This window comes from Anabrus simplex, chromosome 1 (genome assembly GCF_040414725.1).
Source record: "Anabrus simplex isolate iqAnaSimp1 chromosome 1, ASM4041472v1, whole genome shotgun sequence".
Classification (NCBI taxonomy): domain Eukaryota; kingdom Metazoa; phylum Arthropoda; class Insecta; order Orthoptera; family Tettigoniidae; genus Anabrus; species Anabrus simplex.
Window position 1 is genome coordinate 360,369,128 of NC_090265.1, and position 22,276 is coordinate 360,391,403.

Here is a 22,276-nt window from a genome sequence, read left to right on the forward strand (position 1 = left end):
GGGGGGCGGGTGGCAGCTAATCACACTAACCACTATACCACAGAGGCGGACAGAAGGCTAATTACTGGACAGTAAGTGGCGATAGGTAATGTAAGGGGCCTGTTTAATTAAAACTTCCGTAATAATATTATTACTACTACTACTAATAATAATAATAATAATAATAATAATAATAATAATATCTTTACGTTCCTCTAACTAATTTTCACGCTTTTCAGAGACGCTGAAGTGCCAGAATTTTGTACCGCAGTATTTTTTTAAATACAAGTAAATCTACAGACACGAGACTGGCGTATTTGAGCACCTTCAAATACCACCGAACTGAGCCGCCATCAAACCTGCCAAGTTGGGATCAGAAGACCAGCGCTCTATCGTCCGAGCTACTCAGACTGGCATTAGAGCTTGGAGTAAGTTGGTATTGCGGTTAGGGGCGCGCAGCTGTGAGCTTGCATTCTGGTGATAGTGGGTTCGAACTCCACTGTTGGCAGCCGGGAAGATGGTTTTCCGTATTTTCCCCATTTTCACATCAGGGGAATGCTGGGACTGTACCTTTATTAAGACCTCGAACGCTTCCTTCCCACTTGTATCCCTTTTCTCTCCCATCGTCGCCGTAAGACCTATTTGTGTCGGTGCGACGTAAAACAATTTGTAAGTACATGTTCGGTAATTTCGGAGACGTGTCTGCAGTTATAACATTAATAATAATTCGGACTTGTTAAAAGTTCGCTATTTTCTTTAGTGTTTTCTGACAGATTACGGCTGCGAAGTTTGAGTGGGGCGATAACTTTTATTTCCATAATAGTATTAATAGACTAACACAGTTATTATAATAATATTGTTAGTGGCTTTTCGACGGATGCAAGCAGACAGCCGCGCGCTCCCAATCGCACGGCCAACTCGCCCAGTTATAATAATAATAATAATCATCATCATCATCTGTTTACCCTCCACGGTCGGCTTTTCCCTCGGTCACAGCAAGGGATCCCACCTCTACCGCCTCAAGGGCAGTGTCCTGGAGCTTCAGACTCTTGGTCGGGGATACAACTGGGGAGAATGACCAGTACCTCGCCCAGGCGGCCTCACCTGCTATGCTGAACAGGGGCCTTGTGGAGGGATGGGAAGGTTGGAAGGGATAGGCAAGGAAGAGGGAAGGAAGCGGTCGTGGCCTTATGTTAGGTACCATCCCGGCATTCGCCTGGGGGAGAAGTGGGAAACCACGGAAAGCCACTTCCAGGATGGCTGAGGTGGGAATCGAACCCACCTCTACTCAGTTGACCTCCCGAGGCTGAGTGGACCCCGTTCCAGCCCTCATGCCACATTTCAAATTTCGTGGCAGAGCCGGGAATCGAACCCGGGCCTCCGGGGGTGGCAGCTAATCACACTAACCACTACACCACAGAGGCGGACGTTATAATAATAATAATAATAATAAAAATAAATCTTAACGTGCCAATGGAGACGCGCGGTGTCGGAATTTTGCCCACAGGTATTCTTTAACGTGCCTGTAAATCTACCGATCAGAAGCGGTCGTATTTGAGCACCTTCAAATACCAGCGGACTGAGCCAGAATCGAGCCTGCTAAGTTCATGAAACTAGTGCTTGAACCGTCTAAGCCACTCAGCCTGGCAACGTTTATTTTGATACGTTTAATAGGCACTGCAAAATCAGGAGTAAGCTAGAATGCTTTCATTTACCATTAAACATGTTCTTTTCGTTTGGCAAGTACGAAAGGAAGGTACGTTTAATTTATTTATTTTTATAACATGTCCCTTATTGGTATGAAGCAAAACGTTCGATGTGTTTTGACATTCAATTCCGATACTACTCACTTGGAAATTCTATCCCATGCATTCTTTCGTTGACGTAATAAACTTTATTTACGTACACGTCAACACGGTGTGTTTCTGCATACGGCGAGTTGGGCTCCCAAAAAACCATGATATTGAAATCGCACTGTGGGAGAATATTCCACGTAAGCAGTTCGACAAAAGCACTATACCTGTCACGTGCCGGTTCGATTGTCTACTGTTCCCAGCGACGGGGATGTGGCTGGACCGGTTCCCCGCCCCTACATGAAACCGGACTAGAGGTATGAGCTGTCTGTCTGACCTTGACCTGAATAACAGCTGTCAGAGATGCGAATTATCGTCCGTACTAATACGCGATTTACTTCATAGTGGTAGCACCAGTAGTAGTATTTGAATAATGTCACTGTATGAATACCACGCATACCATGATATGCTGCTAGTGTATCGTTTGGCAGAACAGAACACGGGTCGACCTCCATGAATCTATCGGGAAAGGCTTCGAGCAATTTATACTTTGTTTCTTATTCACTACGAGTCAAAACAGAAGACATATGACTTTAAAACAGCAACCATCATCATCATCAATATCACGTATAAAAATTCAATAAAATGATTGTTTTATATTCATCATTACTGAAATAGGAACTATAAGTTAACATTTAACTTAAGAAGGTTGCCTAGAGTGTTTTGTTAATTTACAAAAGAAAGTTTAAAATTTGCCTTACACTAAAATAATCTGTATGTTTTTGTTTTCTAAACTGTTGTACTGTAATGTTTAACATAGGTACATTTTTTTGTTCACGTGCGTTTTCGTGTACGTTCGTAAATCCGTGCTTTTCTATTCGAGATAGTCTTGTTACCGTCCACCTGGAATTACGGAGCCCCTACTGTATGTTAGTTCATTCTTTTCTACAACAGTGTTACTAATGCGACTGTAGTTCCTACGACCACGCCACTCTTATGTCTGTGTCACTAATGTGCGCCTTGTTCGGCTCTGTCCTGCTTGACTATGTGGCTCTCGTTACCTTCTTCTTCCTCTTCTTCTACTGCAGCCTTGTGCCTTAACAGGTATACTGTATTCTACCGACATCATCTTAACACGCAGTAGCGTAATCTGCTGCGATTTACCGAGCTCGATAGCTGCAGTCGCTTAAGTGCGGCTCCATGGCTAAATGGTTAGCGTGCTGGCCTTTGGACACAGGGGTCCCGGGTTCGATTCCCGCCAGGGTCGGGAATTTTTACCTTAATTGGTTAATTTTGCTGGCACGGGGACTGGGTGTATGTGCCGTCTTCATCATTTCATCCTCAACACGACGCGCTAGTCGCCTACGGGGGTCAGATCAAAATACCTGCATCTGGCGAGCCGAACTTGTCCTCGGACACTCCCGGCACTAAAAGCCATACGACATTTTATTTTAGTGCGGCCAGTATCCAGTATTCGGGAGATAGTGGGTTCGAACCCCACTGTCGGCAGCCCAGAAGATAGTTTTCCGTAGTTTCCCATTTTCACACCAGGCCAATGCTGGGGCTGTACCTTAATTAAGGCCACGGTTGCTTCCTTCCCAGTCCAAGCCCTTTCCTGACCCATCGTCGCCATAAGGTCTATCTGTGTCGGTGCGACGTAAAGCCAATAGCTGCTGCGATTTGTTATTAGCACCATCATAGTAAAATGTAGGATGTAGTTGTGGCGGAATCTTCTTAGGTACGTTCGACATCTGTGAATTGTGTATAATTTGATAACTCATCTGTACTCATGAAAGCGACCGTCGGCCTGGCGTTCAGGTTAATAGCTACATGTCTCCAACGTGTAACCGTGTTTATGTTTCTTAGATTTGTTGCTGTGTATGTTTGATGTTTATACACAATACGAGATTACAGCTGACTCATCCCCACGAGCTTGACCTGGTTCTCGTCTTACGCATAGTAATCTGTAGGTAACTACTGCGACCGATGCTGCCTCACGTGACGTACATTTCATCTTGTTTCCTCTTAAACCACGCATATTTTACTATTTTCTTCCACGTATTTCAGCTTTTAATGACCTGATAATAATAATAACAATAATAATAATAATAATAATAATAATAATAATAACGTTAAATGCTTTACGTCCCACTAACTACTTCTACGGTTTTCTGAGACGCTGAGGTGCCCGAATTTAGTCCCGACACGAGGCTGACGTAAAATATTTGAGCACCTTCAATTACCACCGGACTGGGCCAGGTTCGAACCTGTGAAGTTGGAGTTAAAAGGCCTGCACCTCAACCGTCTGAGCCACTCAGCCCGGAAGGAGGCACGAAGTGTAGGTACGTTTAATTTATTTAGTTGTATAACATGTCCATTATTCCTTTGAAACTAAACATTCGATGTGTTTCGATAATTCGATTCCGATGCTACTCATTTGGACATCCCATGACTGCTTTCGTTGGCGTAAGGAACTGCCATCTTTTTTCTACCTTTACGCAATGCAAACGGGGATCGTACCGTATGTCACGTCCCGGCGCGCCTACCTCAACCAATAATTATATCACGCTCGTACAGGTCCCGCACCGATACAGGTTTTCAGGTCATTTCCATACTCACTAGACCACGGGGCTGATGACCACAGACATCCCAATCCCCTAAAAGACGTAACAGCAAATGAACCAGTATTAACGCTGAGAATTCGGTACATCTCCAGGGTCCAAAACCGATGACCAGGGTTGTCTGAAGCCCCTAAGAGGGAAACTAAATACTAACAACAACAAAACCAGTCTGGCGAGAATGTAACGTAACATGGCATATACTGCTGTAGTAGCCGCCTTCAGCTGTTATCGTTCTTCAGTTGCTCTTAAACATAAAACCAGTTTGACAAGTACGTTACGTAACATCTCATGCATTGCATAGGTAGCGTTCAGCTGTTACAGTAGTACATTTGCTCGTAAACAAACAGAAACCAGTTTGCCACGGATGGCGCGTGACTCGCCTGTTCTCAAAGGGAAGCTGTTCATTCACAAGAACAAGGCATACTACCTATTCTAAAAACATTGTATCTCTTTGCTCGCGAAAATAACTTCCGAGGATTACTAAAAGTTTGATATACAGTGGTTTGTCACATCGTTCTCTATTGCTAGAAGAAATATCTGCAGGTATACCCCTAACACCATGTATAAGTACAGCTCATGGGGTCATCAGGATCAGTCCCTGGATTTTCTGGAAACAGAAATGACGGAGCAGCGTCTTCCTAAGTTGCTTTTGAAGATTACTGCACCGGGCGAGTTGGCCGTGCGGTCAGGGGCGCGGGGCTGTGAGCTTGCATCCAGGAGATAGTGGGTTCGAATCCCACTGTCGGCATCCACGAAGATGGTTTTCCGTGGTTTCCCATCTTCAATCCAGGCAAATGTTGGGGCTGTACCTTAAGTCCACGGCCGCTTCCTTGCAACTCCTAGACCTTTCCTATCCCATCGTCACCATAAGTCCTATCTGTGTCGGTGCGACCTAAAGCCACTAGCAAAAAGAATTTACTGCTAAGTACTAGTACTAAGCGCAATGTCACTTGAACATCTCCTATAAGCAGCTACTGCACCTACTTGATGTACCACCGCTGGGGAATACTAGTAGTTTTTACGACACGAAATATGGTGATGCGTGTGCATTTTGCTTGTTGTTTTAAGAGGCCTAACATCGAAGGTCATCGGCCCCGTTTACGTTTTATTAGTGATGGGCAAAACTCTCGTTCGAGATACTCGAGACTGACGTCACCACTCTCGATGCATCTTCGAGGTCTACGTAGGGATGGGCATAACTCTCGTTTGAGATACTCGAGCCTGACGTCACTATCTCGATGCCGAGGCCAACGAGAGAGACAGGCCGCGGGCCGTTAAAGTCACGTGACAAGTCCAGTCCCAGCAATGGTAGAGTGAAGCCGGTTATTACTGTGTTCTTGCGGTGTTATTGCTAGTTTATTGTGAATTATGGAAGGAAATAACGGAGATTTTGTGTTTATGTGAATATGTTGTGTTGTGCAACAATTCCTTACATTCATAGTGTTGGGTGCGGAAGTGTAAGTAAGTATTAATTTACAAAAATGTGTATATAACCTCAACGTTGTTCACATCATTCAGCAATGTTGGGCTGCAGTACACGAGTTGGATAAATTACAACACTAGTGCTGACGATTTAGAGGTAATGCATTCATATCCTATTTAATTATCGATATATGAAAATTTAAGTATTAGATATGATGCTGAAGCCAGGTACAGAGTGGAACAAATGTAAGACTTGTAAATAGCTTACAATAGGCCTACCTTTCACCCTGAATTCAATAGTATATTCCTTATATGAATGTTATTTTAAATATAGGCTTAATTGTGCATTATCCAGTTTCATTAGCAACATTTGATTTATCTGAGTGTGCATATCTTTACTGCAGTAAGATTTTCAGTTTTTGTCATCCAAGGCTAGTAGGAGACACTATGTTTCATTTAATTTCGAACTGAATAAGGTGGTTCCAAGATAACTTTCAGGAAGGGAGCATAATTTAAGTATTAAATATGATGCTGAAACCAGATTGTAAATAGCTTACAATAGGCCTACCTTTGATCCCGGATTCAATAAGATATTCCTTACATGAATGATATTGTAAATATAGGCTTAATTGTACATTAACCACTTTCATTAGCAACATTTGACTCATCTGAGTGAGCATCTCTTTACTGCAGTAAGATTTTTAGATTTTGACAACCAAGCCTAGTAAGATACACTCCATTTCATTTAATTTCTAATTGAATAGGGTGGTTCCAAGACAACTTCCAGGAAGATAACAAAATTTAATTATTAGATATGATGCTGAAGCCAGGTATGGAGTGGAACAAATGTAAGACATATAGCTTACAATAGGCCCAGATAACTTCCAGGAAGGTAGGAAAATTTAAGTATTAGATATGATGCTGAAGCCAGGTACGGAGTGGAACAAATGTAAGACTTGTAAATAGCTTACAATAGGCCTACCTTTCACCCTGGATGCAATAAGATATTCCTTACATGAATGTTATTGTAAATATAGGCTTAATTGTACATAAACCACTTTCATTAGCAACATTTGACTTATCTGAGTGTACATCTCTTTACAGCAGTAAGATTTGTATATGCTGTCACCCAAGGCTAGTAAGATACACTCCGTTTCATTTAATTTCTAATTGAATAGGGTGGTTCCAAGATAACTTCCAGGAAGGTAGCAAAATTTACGTATTAGATATGATGCTAAAGTCAGGTATGGAGTGGAACAAATTCAAGACTTGTGAATAGCTTAAAATAGGCCTAGATAACTTCAAGGAAGGTAGCAAAATTTAAGTATTAGATGTGATGCTCAAGCCAGGTATGGAGTGGAACAAATATAAGATTTGTAAATAGCTTACAATAGGCCTACCTTTCACCTTGGATTCAATAAGATATTCCTTACATGAATGTTATTGTAAATCTAGGCTTAATTGTACATTAACCACTTTCATTAGCAACATTTGACTTATCTGAGTGTGCATCTCTTTACTGCAGTAAGATTTTTAGATATTGTCAACCAAGGCTAGTAAGATACACTGTATTTTATTTAATTTCTAAATTAATAGGGTGGTTCCAAGGTAACTTCCACGAAAGGTAGCAAAATTGACGTATTAGGTATGATGCTGAAGCCAGGTATGGAGTGGAACAAATGTAAGGCTTGTAAATAGAGTACGCCTACGTTTCACCCTGGATTCAATAAGATATTTCGTACATGATTGTTATTGCGAATATAGGATTACTTGTACATTAACCATTAACATTAATGAGTGTGCATATCTGTACGTGAGTAAGATTTTTAGTGTTTGTTCAACCAAGGATATTAAGAGACACTATGTTTCATTTGATCTGTAGTTCAGTAGTGTTATTTTAGTAGGTTGAAATACGCCGAAATGTATTTTATTTACCACGCTACGATAGTCTCTCGCGTGAACCTGCGGATGCATTCTCTACAGCAAGACCGGCCAAGTCACGTGACATTCAGTGTATGACGTGCGCGCCGCGGCCTGTCTTTCTCGTCGGCCTCGACGACATCCAGATAGCATTATGAGGCACGTACTGCATCGCTTGCTCAGAATGCATCGAGAGCTTTGCATCACGCAACCCATCACTACGTTTTATCCTACAACATGCCCATATATGGAGCTGCGTTTCGGTGTATGGGGCAAGGTCTATATACAGTACGCGAATCTTTTCTTGATACCTGAGCTCACTAGTGCTGAATCTGTAGACATCGGTTATCTTCGAGATTCGTATTGGGAACCTTTGAAACACAAACTATGAATCGCTTATGCATCGCCGTGAGACATCTGGCGTACACTTTACGTACTAGTACTGTTGTTGTTTACACAACAAAGCCAAACAATAGAATTCATGCTAGAAACAAGATTCGCATCGAGAAATGTTATATAATATGTGTGTGACACAGTTGTTGGCTTAAGATAATAAAAGTTTAGAAAATTCATATCGATCCATCATATTATCGATTCAATTCAGATTTCATTTCCATTCAGTTGGCAGTATAACCGGAACCGGGAGAGCTCCCTTTTTACACCTCACCCCCGTAAAACCTGGTATCAAGAAAAGGTTCGCGTACCGTACACAGGTCAGGACACGCACAAGTAGCTACCATATTGGGACTAAGTCTGGGCGTTCCCCACAGTATTTCCGTGTTGGATACAGGCGAGTTTCGGATTTAAGAATGGATGTAAGAACAAAAAAGCTGTTAAAATTAGTTGTTTGGTTCTGATTAGATGTAATTAATAGTTTTACCATAACCTTCGAATTGTGAAATAATGCTAATTTATATATTTTTGTTATCTATAAGCACTCACTTTCCATATATTGTGAGCACTTGCAATGACATTAAGAACAGACTATATGACAAAATTATCATCAATTTTTCAGCCAGTAGGTCTAATTTTGGGTACTTAAGCGTGAACAAAGTAATATAATGATCAAAGAAGTGTGAACGGTTAAAATTAATTACATATAGGCTAAGGCCTAACACAACATTAGGCCTATTATAATAATTATTAAAGCCAGCAATTTAGGCTACATTTCTAGTAACAGGAATAAACGCCTTCGTAGTCTAACGGTTTATATAATTAACTGCCGTCCTCCGGGCCCGGGTTCGATTCCCGTTACCTTATTGTTGGAGATTTAAGAATGGTATGTGGTCGAAATGGTACATGCAGCCCACATCTATTGCAGGTGTGCCTGAAAAAAGAAAGAGCCGCACCGGCACGGGATGACGACACAAGTATACTGTTATAATGTAATACATTTTATTACAATTCGCTTTACGTCGCACCGACACAGATATGTCTTATGGCGACGATGGGAGAGGGAAGAGCTAGGAGAAGGAAGGAAACGACCGTGGCCTTAATTAAGGTACATCCTCAGCTTTTGCCTGGTGTGAAGAAAGGAATCCACGGAAAATCATCCTCAGGGCTGCCGACAGTGTGGTTCGAACACACTATCTCCCGAATGGAAACTGATAACTACGTGACCCAAGACTGGCAGCCGCTTGCTCGGTGATATACATTTTAAACAACAACAACAATAATGAACTAAATGAGCTAAATGAACTCCGTTCCGGTCCTCGTACCACTTTTCAAATTTCATGGCAGAACCGGGAATCGATCCCGGGCCTCCAGGGGTGACAGCTAATCACACTAACCACTACATCTCAAAATTAAATATAATTAAACTTGGAGATTATTTATTTTTATCTAGTTAAGGTTATACTAACCTCACACAGCTGCGAATGTTCTGTGGGCTGTCACTTATGACGTCGGCAATTTTGAACCCATTTTGCCCTTCTGTCCTTATCTTTCGGGAACCTAAATAAACTAGTCCCTTTACATGAATGACTTCTACAATTTGGAGCGACACAATAACCCACGACAACTTAATCTCACTGCACTGTATAACACACAGCGGAGGCCTTTGGTTCCAATATGGCCGCTGCCGCAAATAATTCTGGGAGCGTGACCAGCCTGTGTGTATAGACCTTGGTATGGGAGCATAGAGTTAGTAAATAATACACTAAAGGTAGCACGCGCTGCAGTCGCGTGGGAAGTTGAGCGAGCGCGCTGTTTGGCAAAAGCTGGATTGTTTGGCACTGTCGTTACTGGAGCTTCCCGATAAATTGAAGTATATACTTCTCTGAAGGAAAATGCCAGTCTCCTGTGCAGCTTATGGCTGCATAGAAAGCTTCATAAAAGGCAATGCCATATCATTTCACAGGTATGTTTCCTTGAAACTCATTTCCGTGCGTATAAAATAATATTTTGCGTGACACTTATTGTTATGTGAATTGGCCTACTTGGCCCAACTTCGCGACCGATTCCCCTGTCGGCGTGTATGAGATTCTTTGGATCTTACTTTGGAGACTGAAATTAATGTTTTAGGAAATATAATGGATGACTTTATCCTTTCACGTAATGGCCATGCCTTTGAAAGCGAATATCCAGAAAATCATGTGCATGATGCCGAGCGAGTGATAGCAGGCTTTAGGGCACGTAGCTATCAGCTTGCATTCAGGAGATAGTGGGTTTGAACCCCACTGTCGGCAGCCCTGAAGATGTTTTCCAATTTTTACACCAGGAAAATGCTGGGACTGCACCTTAATTAAGGCCACAGTCGTTTCCTTCCCACTCCTAGTCTTTTCCTGTACCATAGTCGCCGTAAAACCTACCTGTGTCGAGAAAGCAAATTGATACGAAAAAAGAAACGATGTGCGTGATAGCCTGGAATTATGCTCCGTTTTTTTGTTCACTTTTTGTGTGTATTAATAAGCCAACGGCCGTAGCCGTGTTGAAACACCGGATCCCGTGAGATCTCCGAAGTTAAGCAACATTGGGCGTGGTCAAGATGTGGATGGGTTGCCACGCGCTGTTGGTGGGGGTAAGGGAATGGAGGAGCGGAAAGGAACTGGCCACCCTACCGTACGTAAACTCCGGCTCAGGCACACCTCTGCGGAGGTTCGAACCTGCCTTAGGGCAGAATAAACCCTTACCTTGCCTTACCTGTGTGTATTTATACAGTGCCTAGTATTAAACGCTATTAAATATATTTTCTGTGCCGTATATACAGTTCATTGCTCTCCCTTCGTACAATACGTGTAGCAGTCCCCTTTTATACCTTACCAGATTTTACAATTTAGAGGCATAATGTGCAACACGGTCTGAATTGAGTCCTTTACTTTCGTCACTATCATTATTCCTTTAAATGCCATATAGGACTATATACAAGCATAATAAATTATTGACAGAACGAGTTGGCCGTGCGGTTAGGGCCGCGCAGCTGTAAGCTTGCTTTCGGGAAATAGTCGGTTCAAACCCCACTGTCGGCAGCCCCGAAGATGATTTTCCCTGATTTCCCATTTTCACACCAGGCAAATGCTGGGACTGTATCTTAAGCCCATGGGCTCTTCCTTTCCACTCCTAGTCCTTTCCTATCCCATCGTCATTGTATTTTTTCACTTCTCTTCAATCGTATAAATTACCACTCTCCATTTCCATTAACGGAAAGCATTTTAAAAGTTAAAAATCTTAGAGCAAATCATACATTTCATGAAAATCTAAATAAAAACTCCACAATAGGCTGAAACCACAACTGCGTGTCATATTTCCACTTGTAATCACGTTTAGAAAACATCGATAATAAAAATAAGAATAATGGCTTCACGTCCCACTAACTACTTACACGGTTTTCGGAGCCGCTGAGGTGTCGGAATTTTTCCCCTCGGGAGTTCTTTCATGTGCCGGTAAATCTGTCTACAAGAGGCTGACATATTTGAGCACCTTCAAGTATCACCGGACTGAGCCAGGTTCGAACCTGCTAACTTGGGCTCAGAAAGCCCGCTGTTAAACCGGCGATGACAATATTTTGTCTACTTTACCCCCAAAATCTCGCCAACGCTTTTAGGCATAAAAACTCGCTCATTCGCTTCAACCAAAATCAATCAATCAGTCAATCAATCACTACTGATCTGCATTTAGGGCAGTCGCCCAGGTGGCAAATTCCCTATCTGTTGTTTTCCTAGCCTTTTCCTAAATGATCGCAAAGAAATTGGAAAATTATTGAACATTTCCCTTGGTAAGTTATTCCAATCCCTAACTCCCCTTCCTATAAACGAATATTTGCCCCAATTTTTCCTCTTGAATTCCAACTTTATCTTCATATTGTGATATTTCCTACTTTCAATGACACCACTCAAATTTATTCGTCTACTGATGTCCTCCCACGCCATCTATCCTCTGACAGCTCGGAACATACCATTTAATCTTCCCAGCCCAAACTTTGCAACATTTTTGTAACGCTACTCTTTTGTCGGGAATCACCCGGAACAAATCGAGCTGCTTTTCTTTGGATTTTTTCCAGTTCTTGAATCAAGTAATCCTGGTGAAGGTCCCATACACTGGAACCATACTCTAGTTGGGGTGTTACCAGAGACTTATATGCCCTCTCCTTTACATCCTTACTACAACCCCTAAATACCCTCATAACCATGTGCAGAGATCTGTACCCTTTATTAACAATCATATTTATGTGATTACCCCAATCAAGGTCGTTTCTTATATTAACACCTAGGTACTTACAATGATCCCCAAAAGGAATTTTCACCCCATCAACGCAGTAATTAAAACTGAGAATAGTTTTCCTATTTGCGAGACTCACAACCTGACTTTTAACCCCGTTTATCATACCATTGTCCACCGTCCATCTCACAACACTATCAAGGTCACCCTGCAGCCGCTCGCAATCTTGTAACTTATTTATTACTCTGTACAGAATAACGTCATCTGCAAACAGCCTTATCTCTGATTCCACTTCTTTACACATATCATTGATATATAAGAAAACATAAAGGTCCAATAATACTGCCTTGAGAAATTCCCCTCTTAATTATTACAGGGTCAGATAAAGCTTCGCCTACTCTAATTCTCTGAGTTCTATTTTCTAGAAATATAGCCACCCATTCAGTCACTCTTTTTTTCTAGTCCAATTGCACTCATTTTTGCCAGTAGTCTTCCATGATCTACTCTACCAAATGCCTTAGATAGGTCAATCGCAATACAGTCCATTTGGCCTCCTGAATCCAAGATATCTGCTATATCTTGCTGAAATCCTACAAGCTGAGCTTCAGTCGAATAACCTTTCCTAAACCCAAACTTCCTTCTGTCAAACCAGTTATTAATTTCGCAAACATGTCTAATAGAATGAGAAAGAATACTTTCCCAAAACTTACATACAATGCATGTCAAACTGACTGGCCTGTAATTTTCAGCTTTATGTCTATCACCCTTTCCTTTATACACAGGGGTTACTATAGGAACTCTCCATTCATTTGGTATAGCTCCTTCAACCAAACAATAGTCAAATAAGTATTTCAGATATGGTACTATCCCAACCCATTGCCTTTAGTATATCCCCAGAAATCTTATCAATTCCAGCTGCTATTCTAGTTTTCAACTTTTGTATCTTACTGTAAATGTCATTGTTATCATAGGTAAATTTTAATACTTCTTTAGTGTTACTCACATCCCCTATCTGGACATTATCCTTGTAACCAACAATCTTTACATACTGCTGACTGAAACTTCTGCCTTTTGAAGATCCTCGCATACACACTCCCCTTGTTCATTAATGATTCCTGGAATTTCCTTCTTTGAACCTGTTTCTGCCTTAAAGTACCTATACATACTCTTCCATTTTTCACTAAAAGTTGTATGACCACCAATTATGCTTGCCATCATGTTATCCTTAGCTGACTTCTTTGCTAGATTCAATTTCCTAGTAAGTTCCTTCAATTTCTCCTTACTACCATAACCACCATAACCATTTCTAACTCTATTTCTTTCCAGTCCGCACCTCCTTAGTCTCTTCACATCTCTGTTATAATACAGTGGATTCTTACCATTCCTTACCACCTTTAAAAGAACAAACCTATTTTCACATTCCTCAAAAATTGCGTAAAACCCACACCGAGTTTGTTTACATTTTATATTTACCATTTTCCAGCGATCATAGTTACTTTTTAAAAACTCCCTCATGCCTGCTTTATCAGCCATATGGTACTGCCTAATAGTCCTAATTTTAATACCTTCCTTTCTTTCACATTTATTTTTAACTATGACAAAAACAACTTCGTTATCACTAATACCATCTATTACTTCGGTTTCTCTCTAGAGCTCATCTGGTTTTATCAGCACCACGTCCAAAATATTCTTCCCTGTAGTTGGTTCCATCACTTTCTGAATCAGGTACTCTTCCCATATTAACTTATTTGCCATTTGTTGGTCATGCTTCCTGTCGTTCGCATTACCTTCCCAATTGACATTTGGTAAATTGAGATCACCTGCTACTATCACATTCCTTTCCATATCATTTCCAACATAGCTGATTATCTTATCAAATAATTCTGAATCAGCATCAGCGCTACCCTTTCCCGGTCTGTACCCTCCAAAGACATCAAGTTGCCTTATACCCAGAATTTCATGTTTTTCATCCTTAACTTTTTCGTAGCTTACAAATTCTTCTTTCACCAGAATGAATACTCCCCCTCCTACCATTCCTATCCTATCTCTACGATACACACTCCAGTTCCGTGAGAATTTCTCAGCCATGATTCAACACCTATTACAATATCTGGTAAGTATTTATCCATTAAATTACTTAATTCGATTCCTTTGTTTACAATGCTTCTACAATTGAGCACTAATATTTTTATGTCATCCCTAATTGATTTCCTTGACCCACAACTGAAAAATGTCCATCCCTATCAACTTTTTAATGCTATACGGCGCTCTGGTCTTTAATCGTAAATAAACGACGTGACTTCGGCTCAGTGGTTCTTCAATTGGATGCCAGTATCTTAAAGGAGCCAGCATATCCTAATCTCCTTATCCAGCTACTCAAGAATTCTTTTCTATAACTTTTTTTTTTTGTGCGCACTGGATTTTTAATGCTATACGGCGCACTGAACTTTATTCATAAATAAACGATGTAACTTCGGCTCAGTGGTTCTTCAGTTAGATACCTGCACCTTAAAGGAGCCAGCATATTGTAATTTCCTTATGCAGCAACTCAAGGATTCCTATCTACAACATCGTTTTAATGTGCACTGGACTTATTATGAATCTCTTTCAGAGAGTTATCTTTTAACATAGTGCTGCACAATATCTCACATGGTATGTACTTTTACGAGACCTTACGTGTCTTTACATTGTTTAATTTATTCTGTATTTGAGTTTTAATTTTGCTTTAGGCTGACGATGACCTAGTACTAGGTCGAAACTAGTCCCTGATCATTTATGTAATTTAAACTCTTTACATTTTGTATTTAATTTAATTTAATTTAATTTAATTTCGTGTGGCTATTTCTAGCCGAGTGCAGCCCTTGTAAGGCAGACCCTCCGATGAAGGTGGGCGGCATCTGCAATGTATAGGTAACTGCGTGTTATTGTGGTGGAGGATAGTGTTATGTGTGGTGTGTCAGTTGCAGGAATGTTGGGGACAGCACAAACACCCAGCCCCCGGGCCATTGGAATTAACCAATGAAGGTTAAAATCCCCGACTCGGCCAGGAATCGAACCCGGGACCCTCTGAACCGAAGGCCAGTACGCTGACCATTCAGCCAACGAGTCGGACTACATTTTGTATTGAAAAGGTGGACCCAAATAATACATTAATTTACTCTACTGTAATTCCAGTTCCCTGTTCGCTTAACACCGCTCCCTAGGCCACCCCGTTTCCCTGAATGTACCTGCCTATAACCCTTCTAGACAAGTTTCCTAACTTATATGTACTACTGCGGTTGAAGTGAAGGCCATCTGGGCGCAGATCCCTATCTCCTACCCACCCGTTAGGATCTAGAAATTTCACTCCCAGTTTCCCACATACCCACTCCATAGTCTCATTTAAATCCCCGATCACCTTCCAGTCAGTATACCTCCTACACAGTATTCCACTGATAACAATCTCCGCTTCCTTAAACTGCATCCGTGCTGCATTTACCAGATCCCACACATCCCCAGCTATGTTGGTACTTATACCTGCTTGCCTTACGTTGTTAGTACCAACGTGAAACACTACCACCTTCTCCTTTCCCTCTTCTCTTCTACTTTCCTCAACATCTGCCTCAACCTAATTCCCGGATAACACTCTACCCTGGTTCCCTTTCCTCCACACACTTTCCCCACATGTCTAACGATGGAATCTCCCATGACCAGAGCCTCAGCCCTACCCACCTCATTTGATCCCCTCCCCTCCTGGTCAGCCCTATCTTCTCTAATGCTGCAGATGCTACTTCCTCCTCCCTTCGTACGAGAAAGGACATTTTCGGTCGTTGGGCAGAATTATACCAAAGTCCTGGTCATTTAGACAAAATATAGCGAAATATACGTGCCCTCCTTCTAAACGTATGTTGTTAGAGGACTTCATATGAACAGTAAATTGATTTTATGTTACTTAACTGCACCTGGACACCGTCCTCTTTAATCACGCATTTGTCCTGTATTTATGGTTTTGGGGCTTTCTTTTTTACTGAAGAGAAGCATCGCAAGTATACTATAGTATCTGAGAATGTTTACATGTAAGAATTTTAAACCATATCTATATCCACACAGTTTTAAAAGTCCCCCGTTTACATTGATAAGTTGCAGCCGAGTGAGCTTCTTGCCAAACAGCTGCGATTTCAACGTGCTCCGCTCGCTGTAGTGATTCTCTCGCAGACGGTGGCGTCGCTGCTACCTCTAGTGCATTATTTACTAACTCTACTGTATGTATGGGAGAAGGTACCGAATATGTTATCTCAGTGCGTTACGGCAGCTGCGGGAGACGCCTGGGTTCGAATCCCCCGTCGGCCATCCTTGAAAATGGCTTTTCGTGGTTTCCTGTTTTCATCAGCCGTATGCTGGGTTGGTACCTGTCTCGTGGCCATGACCACTTCCTTCCCATTCCTAGCCCGTACAGTTACTCCTAAACCCTCAGACAACACCCTCATACAGTAGTACATGTAGCTCACTCCCATGGGGTGTACCGGGAAAAGCAGCTACAGATCTGGCAAGCCGAACATGTCCTCGGACACTCCCGGCACTAAAAGTCATGCGCTAAAACAGTAACATTTGAAAACGTTCAAGAAATCGTAGCACGTATTCAGATACTTTGAATTTCCGTGAGACCATGTTACATAATCAAAACATATTCCAGTATAATACAGAATGGAAAGTAATTGATGCACCAAATTAACACAGATCTTGGAGAGAGGACCACCGTGCCGTAATTTACAGGTCTGTAGCTTGCACCGTTACGCTAAGAGTTGGGAGAAAGGAAACGGACGAGCTGCTCGAATACCCCTGTGGGTGGTGGCGGTAGAATAACACCCACGCTATCCTCTGCCTGTCGTAAGAGGCGACTAATAGGGATCATAGGGGCTCTAAACTTCGGAGCGTGGGTTGGCGACTGCGGGGCCCTTAGATGAGTCCTGGCATTGCTTCCACTTGCGCCAGGCTCCTCACTTTCATCTATCCTATTCGACCTCCCTTGGTCAACTCTTGTCCTTTTCCGCCCCGACAGTATTAGAGCACTCGAGGCCTAGGGAGTCTTTCATTTTCAAACCCTTCGTGGCCCTTGTCTTTCTATATAATAATGTTATTTGCTTTGCGTCCCACTAACTACTTTTACGTTTTTCTGAGACGCCGAGGTGCCGGAATTTAGTCCCGCAGGATTTCTTTGACGTGCCAGTAAATCTACCGACACGAGGCTGACGTATTTGAGCACCTTCAAATACCACCGGACTGTGCTAGGATCGAACCTGCCAAGTTGGGGTCAGACGCCTCAACCGTCTGAGCCATTCAGCCCAGCCCTTGTCCTTCTTTGGCTGATACCTTCATTTTTCGAAGTGTCGGATCCTTTCCATTTTTTCTCTCTGATTAGGGTTATGTAGAGGATGGTTGCCTATTTGTACTTCCTCTTAAAACTATAATTACCACGAACTGCTCGAATAAGCGGTATGTTCCGAGCTGTCAGTGGAGAGGTGGCGTGAAATAACATTAGTAGACGAAGAAGTCTTTTTTTTTTTTTTGCTAGGGGCTTTACGTCGCGCCGGCACAGATAGGTCTTATGGCGACGATGGGATAGGGAAGGCCTAGGAGTTGGAAGGAAGCGGCCGTGGCCTTAATTAAGGTACAGCCCCAGCATTTGCCTGATGTGAAAATGGGAAACCACGGAAAACCATTTTTAGGGCTGCCGATAGTGGGATTCGAACCTACTATCTCACAGCCGCGCACCTCTACGCGCACGGCCAACTCGCCCGGTATGAAGAAGTCTGAGTGGTGCTTTTAAAAGTAGGAAAGATCACAATATGTGTGTGTGTGTGTGCTAGGGGCTTTACGTCGCGCCGACACAGATAGGTCTTATGGCGACGATGGGATAGGAAAGGCCTAGGAGTTGGAAGGAAGCGGCCGTGGCCTTAATTAAGGTACAGCCCCAGCATTTGCCTGGTGTGAAAATGGGAAACCACGGAAAACCATTTTCAGGGCTGCCGATAGTGGGATTCGAACCTACTATCTCCCGGATGCAAGCTCACAGCCGCGCGCCTCTACGCGCACGGCCAACTCGCCCGGTGATCACAATATGAACATGAAATTGGAATTCAAGAGGACAAATTGGGGAAAATATTCGTTTATAGGAAAAGGAGTTTGGGATTGGAATCATTTACCAAGGGTAATTTTCGATACATTTTCAGATTTTCTGAAATGATTTAAGTAAAGATTAGGTAAACAGCTGTTAGGCCATCTGCCACTTCAGCGACGGTCTTAAATACAGATCAGTGATTGATTGATTGATTGATTGATTGATTGATTGATTGATTGATTGATTGATTGATTGATTGATTGATTGATTGGTCGCATGCGGCACAATGTTTAATCCACTCGGTCGCTAGCGGCACGATTTTGGCGTGGTCGCATCCGGCATGGTCGCTTCTGGCAAGTAACTCTGTATTGTACCCTTGGAAATGTTGAAGCGGCGGTAATCTGCTCTTGCGTTCTGTCACGGCGCTCTGTAATAAAATATACTTACCGCTCGGAGACTCTCATCTGCTTGGGACGTGATCAGTTCGGGATTCTTCTGAATTGGTACATAAGGGAATTAAATACTACGGGTACTATCGCTACTAAATGAGAGAGGGACTGTGAACTTCCTAACTGTCTGACTGAATTTACAAACATATAAAAATCTGCATTTAACTTGAAAAATCTGAATATCTGCATTTTAAATGGAAATTATGAAAATTAACATTCATTAAATAAAATACACACTCGTCGAACCTTGTACTCACACTTACTTGTTACCTGCTTACTTACACATACGTTATTTGAAGGGCGCCAGCTGTCACTCAGTACAGCAATAATAGAATGAGACTCTTGACTATCTCTAGGGTGTGGGGTAATAAGCTTACTTTTGACAACATACCATATAATTTCTGGGAAAAGGAGATTGGCGTTCGGTTTCCCCATTAGTTTTGAGGTTAAGATATTTTACTGTCAATGAAATGAAACTATGAATTCGTTTGATCGAACAATATATATTCTTTAAATAATATATCAAAAAATAGTGAGTCTTGTTGCGATAAAACAGATGAGAATATGAAATCATGACATTGCAACTGAAAGAAACTAGGCATGAATTTGAATTCTTCTTGTCCGGACATTTAACAATTTATACGAAATATTTCCCTCACTGATTCACTTGACTGTACCTTCAACACTTTTAGTGTAATTACGACGCATTCCTTTGCTCTGGTGTTTACTGTAGATGTGTCACGCCTAACGTGGTGATACATCCTTGCGACTGCTTCTTCTCCATATCATCTGACTTCTTTGTAAGTCAATATGGTATGACCTCTTGGCAGGTCCAGGGTTGCCCTCTCTGACTCCTTGGTAAGCCTTGCGTCCGCGTCTTCCACTAAGTGACGGACCAACCATTTGGTCTCACTCTCTCAATGACCAAAAATGGCTCACTGAGTCTTCACCATCTCTCGTTCACACTGGTTGACGGACCAACTAAGGCCTCTTGATCTAGTAGACTACTTCACTGTACTGCATCCGTATAAGTAATGACTGACGCTACAATATGGAGCTACCTTATATAGACGTTGGTTGACACAACTACGTAATCTCCAGAAATAACAATGACATACTCCCACCTACGCGACAGATATTACATCCAGTGGTGAAATAGCCCCGCGGCGACGAGTCCGTGCGCTCATTGCTAAATAAATACGATGACATAGCCAAGGCGCGGCGATGACTTGGCAGAATCGCCACTAATCTTGCACAATGTCCCAACGTCACACTCAATCTCTGATATATACAACAATTCTCACTGTACAGGTATTGAGTGTTATACTACACATACGTATATATGCATACATCTAAGTGCAATCTTGCAAGCAACAGGCAATTGCAAAATTGAATAAAACGGATAATTACAATAATAGTAACAATATCACAGATAATAATAATAATAATAATAATAATAATAATAATAATAATAATACAGATAAAATAATAAAATAATAAAAATACAGATATCATCTTGTAACGGGATTTGAACCGTTACAGGACATTTTTAACTAATTAAATTTATTATAATCGTGAAAACAATTTAATTCCAAAAATGTAAGGGGACAACAAAATCGTTAAATTTACTCAGATTGTAGAACAACTACCAATAGTTAAGTTACGCCATAAGCAACAAGTCTCCATAAATTTCGTAACTAAATCACCTTCAATTAAAATGATTAATTAATTTGAAATTGATTGAGGACACCAACAGTGGCGGCTTTTCAAGTGCATCAGGTAAAGCCCGGCTGCACTAACATTTCTCAAAACAATTGTCTATCATTTTGTGCATTCCTATATTTTCTCTTAAAACATTTCGTTTAAAAAACCGAAGACTGCGCCTTTACTCAACCGGTGTAGCGCCCATAATTAAGCAAGCACTGGAGTTCGTTTCCTTTACGAGTGCGTCTTGCGGTCTGAGTGCAGCCCTCTCAATGCTCACAGCAGTCCGGGCTGACTTGTGACGTGTAACACAACGGTTGCCATAACAACGCTCAAGACTGCCCCCAGTACGCATACGGCTATATTTTGCTTGGTGCAGCCCATTGAGACACTGGGATATTCGGCTGCTTGCCACGAGCTGGGACGATATTATCCGAACACACCCGAGTATGTAACGCGGCCTCTCTGCTTAGTTTGCTGCCATGTTCGTATCTGAATCTCACACTGAAACACAATCGAACAAACAAGACATCATTTACTATTATATTTTGTCGCGAGAGTTGTGGCTACTGTTACAACACCTGTAACAAGAAGCTTGTTATAAATTTGAACGTGTGGTGCTCGGAGTATTCTTTTATAGTGAAAGTAAATGTCCGCTGTTATAATGTGAATCCTGACCGTGTGGCAGATTAATCGTGAGTGAACTGTACATAAAATACGCGCTTTTGAAGAGCATTTAGTAGCACAGCTCAAAGAATGAGCTCTTGGCTTTTTTATAGATACTGCGTGAAGCGAGCACAATTATTGTTGTATGGATGTTTGGAGAGGAAGTGCGGTTGAAATTCATTAGGGATATAAATATGTAGCGTGCGAGGCCGTACTTATATATAGTATTGAAATCTTTTCTTATAGTGTGAAAGAATAGTGTTCCTTCCAAGGCGTGTTTTAACATGGAACCCTCCGTGCATTTAGTTTGTATTTTAAGAGAAACTCCATTTTCGAAATGGAAGGAGGAGGATAAAAAGAAATTTTATCAAGCAATCGTCCCCAACCAGTTTTGACTTATCAGAAAATAACTGGTTCTGCCTCCGAACAGATGTACACACGAAATTTCCATGTATCTTGATATAGTAGTTATCCGTGGTTATGCGGTATTCATTATTTGCTGAGACTCTTTTGTTGGCCTTGTCTTATTGTTGGAGTGAAACAGGCAGTCTGGAATCACGCAGGATTTGAAAATATGTCCTGTGCTACAAGGTCTTTCCTAAAGCGCGAAGGTTCCTCGGAGCATATAAAAAATGGCGTGGGATTTAAAGAAAAAAAGAATCAGAATCAAATTGCTGACGCTTTAAGAGAAAATGCTCGTCTATACATCACAACATTTAATGAGAGTGTGAGGCTTAACAGACTTTTCATGCGATTACCAACCGGTGCAGTTTTATTTCTTTCTAAGCAGGAAATGGCATTTAGAGGGTATGATGAGAGCGACTCCTCCTTATATAAAGGGAATTTTAAAAAACTGTTGATTGAAACTTCTATTTTCCAGCAGCTCATTAGAAATGCAACAGCATTATGCTTCTGTAAAGGTTTATAGCGGAGAATCGAAAACTATAAAATGTGAGTTAATAGACTGCA

General features: G+C 41.6%; 1 protein-coding gene across 1 annotated transcript in view; it reads left to right on the forward strand.

The window, feature by feature from the left end:
- Nucleotides 1-22,276, forward strand: part of LOC136856797 (protein bric-a-brac 2) — a 673,104-nt gene that overhangs the window by 32,989 nt on the left and 617,839 nt on the right. The gene's annotated exons all lie outside the window — the stretch shown is intronic.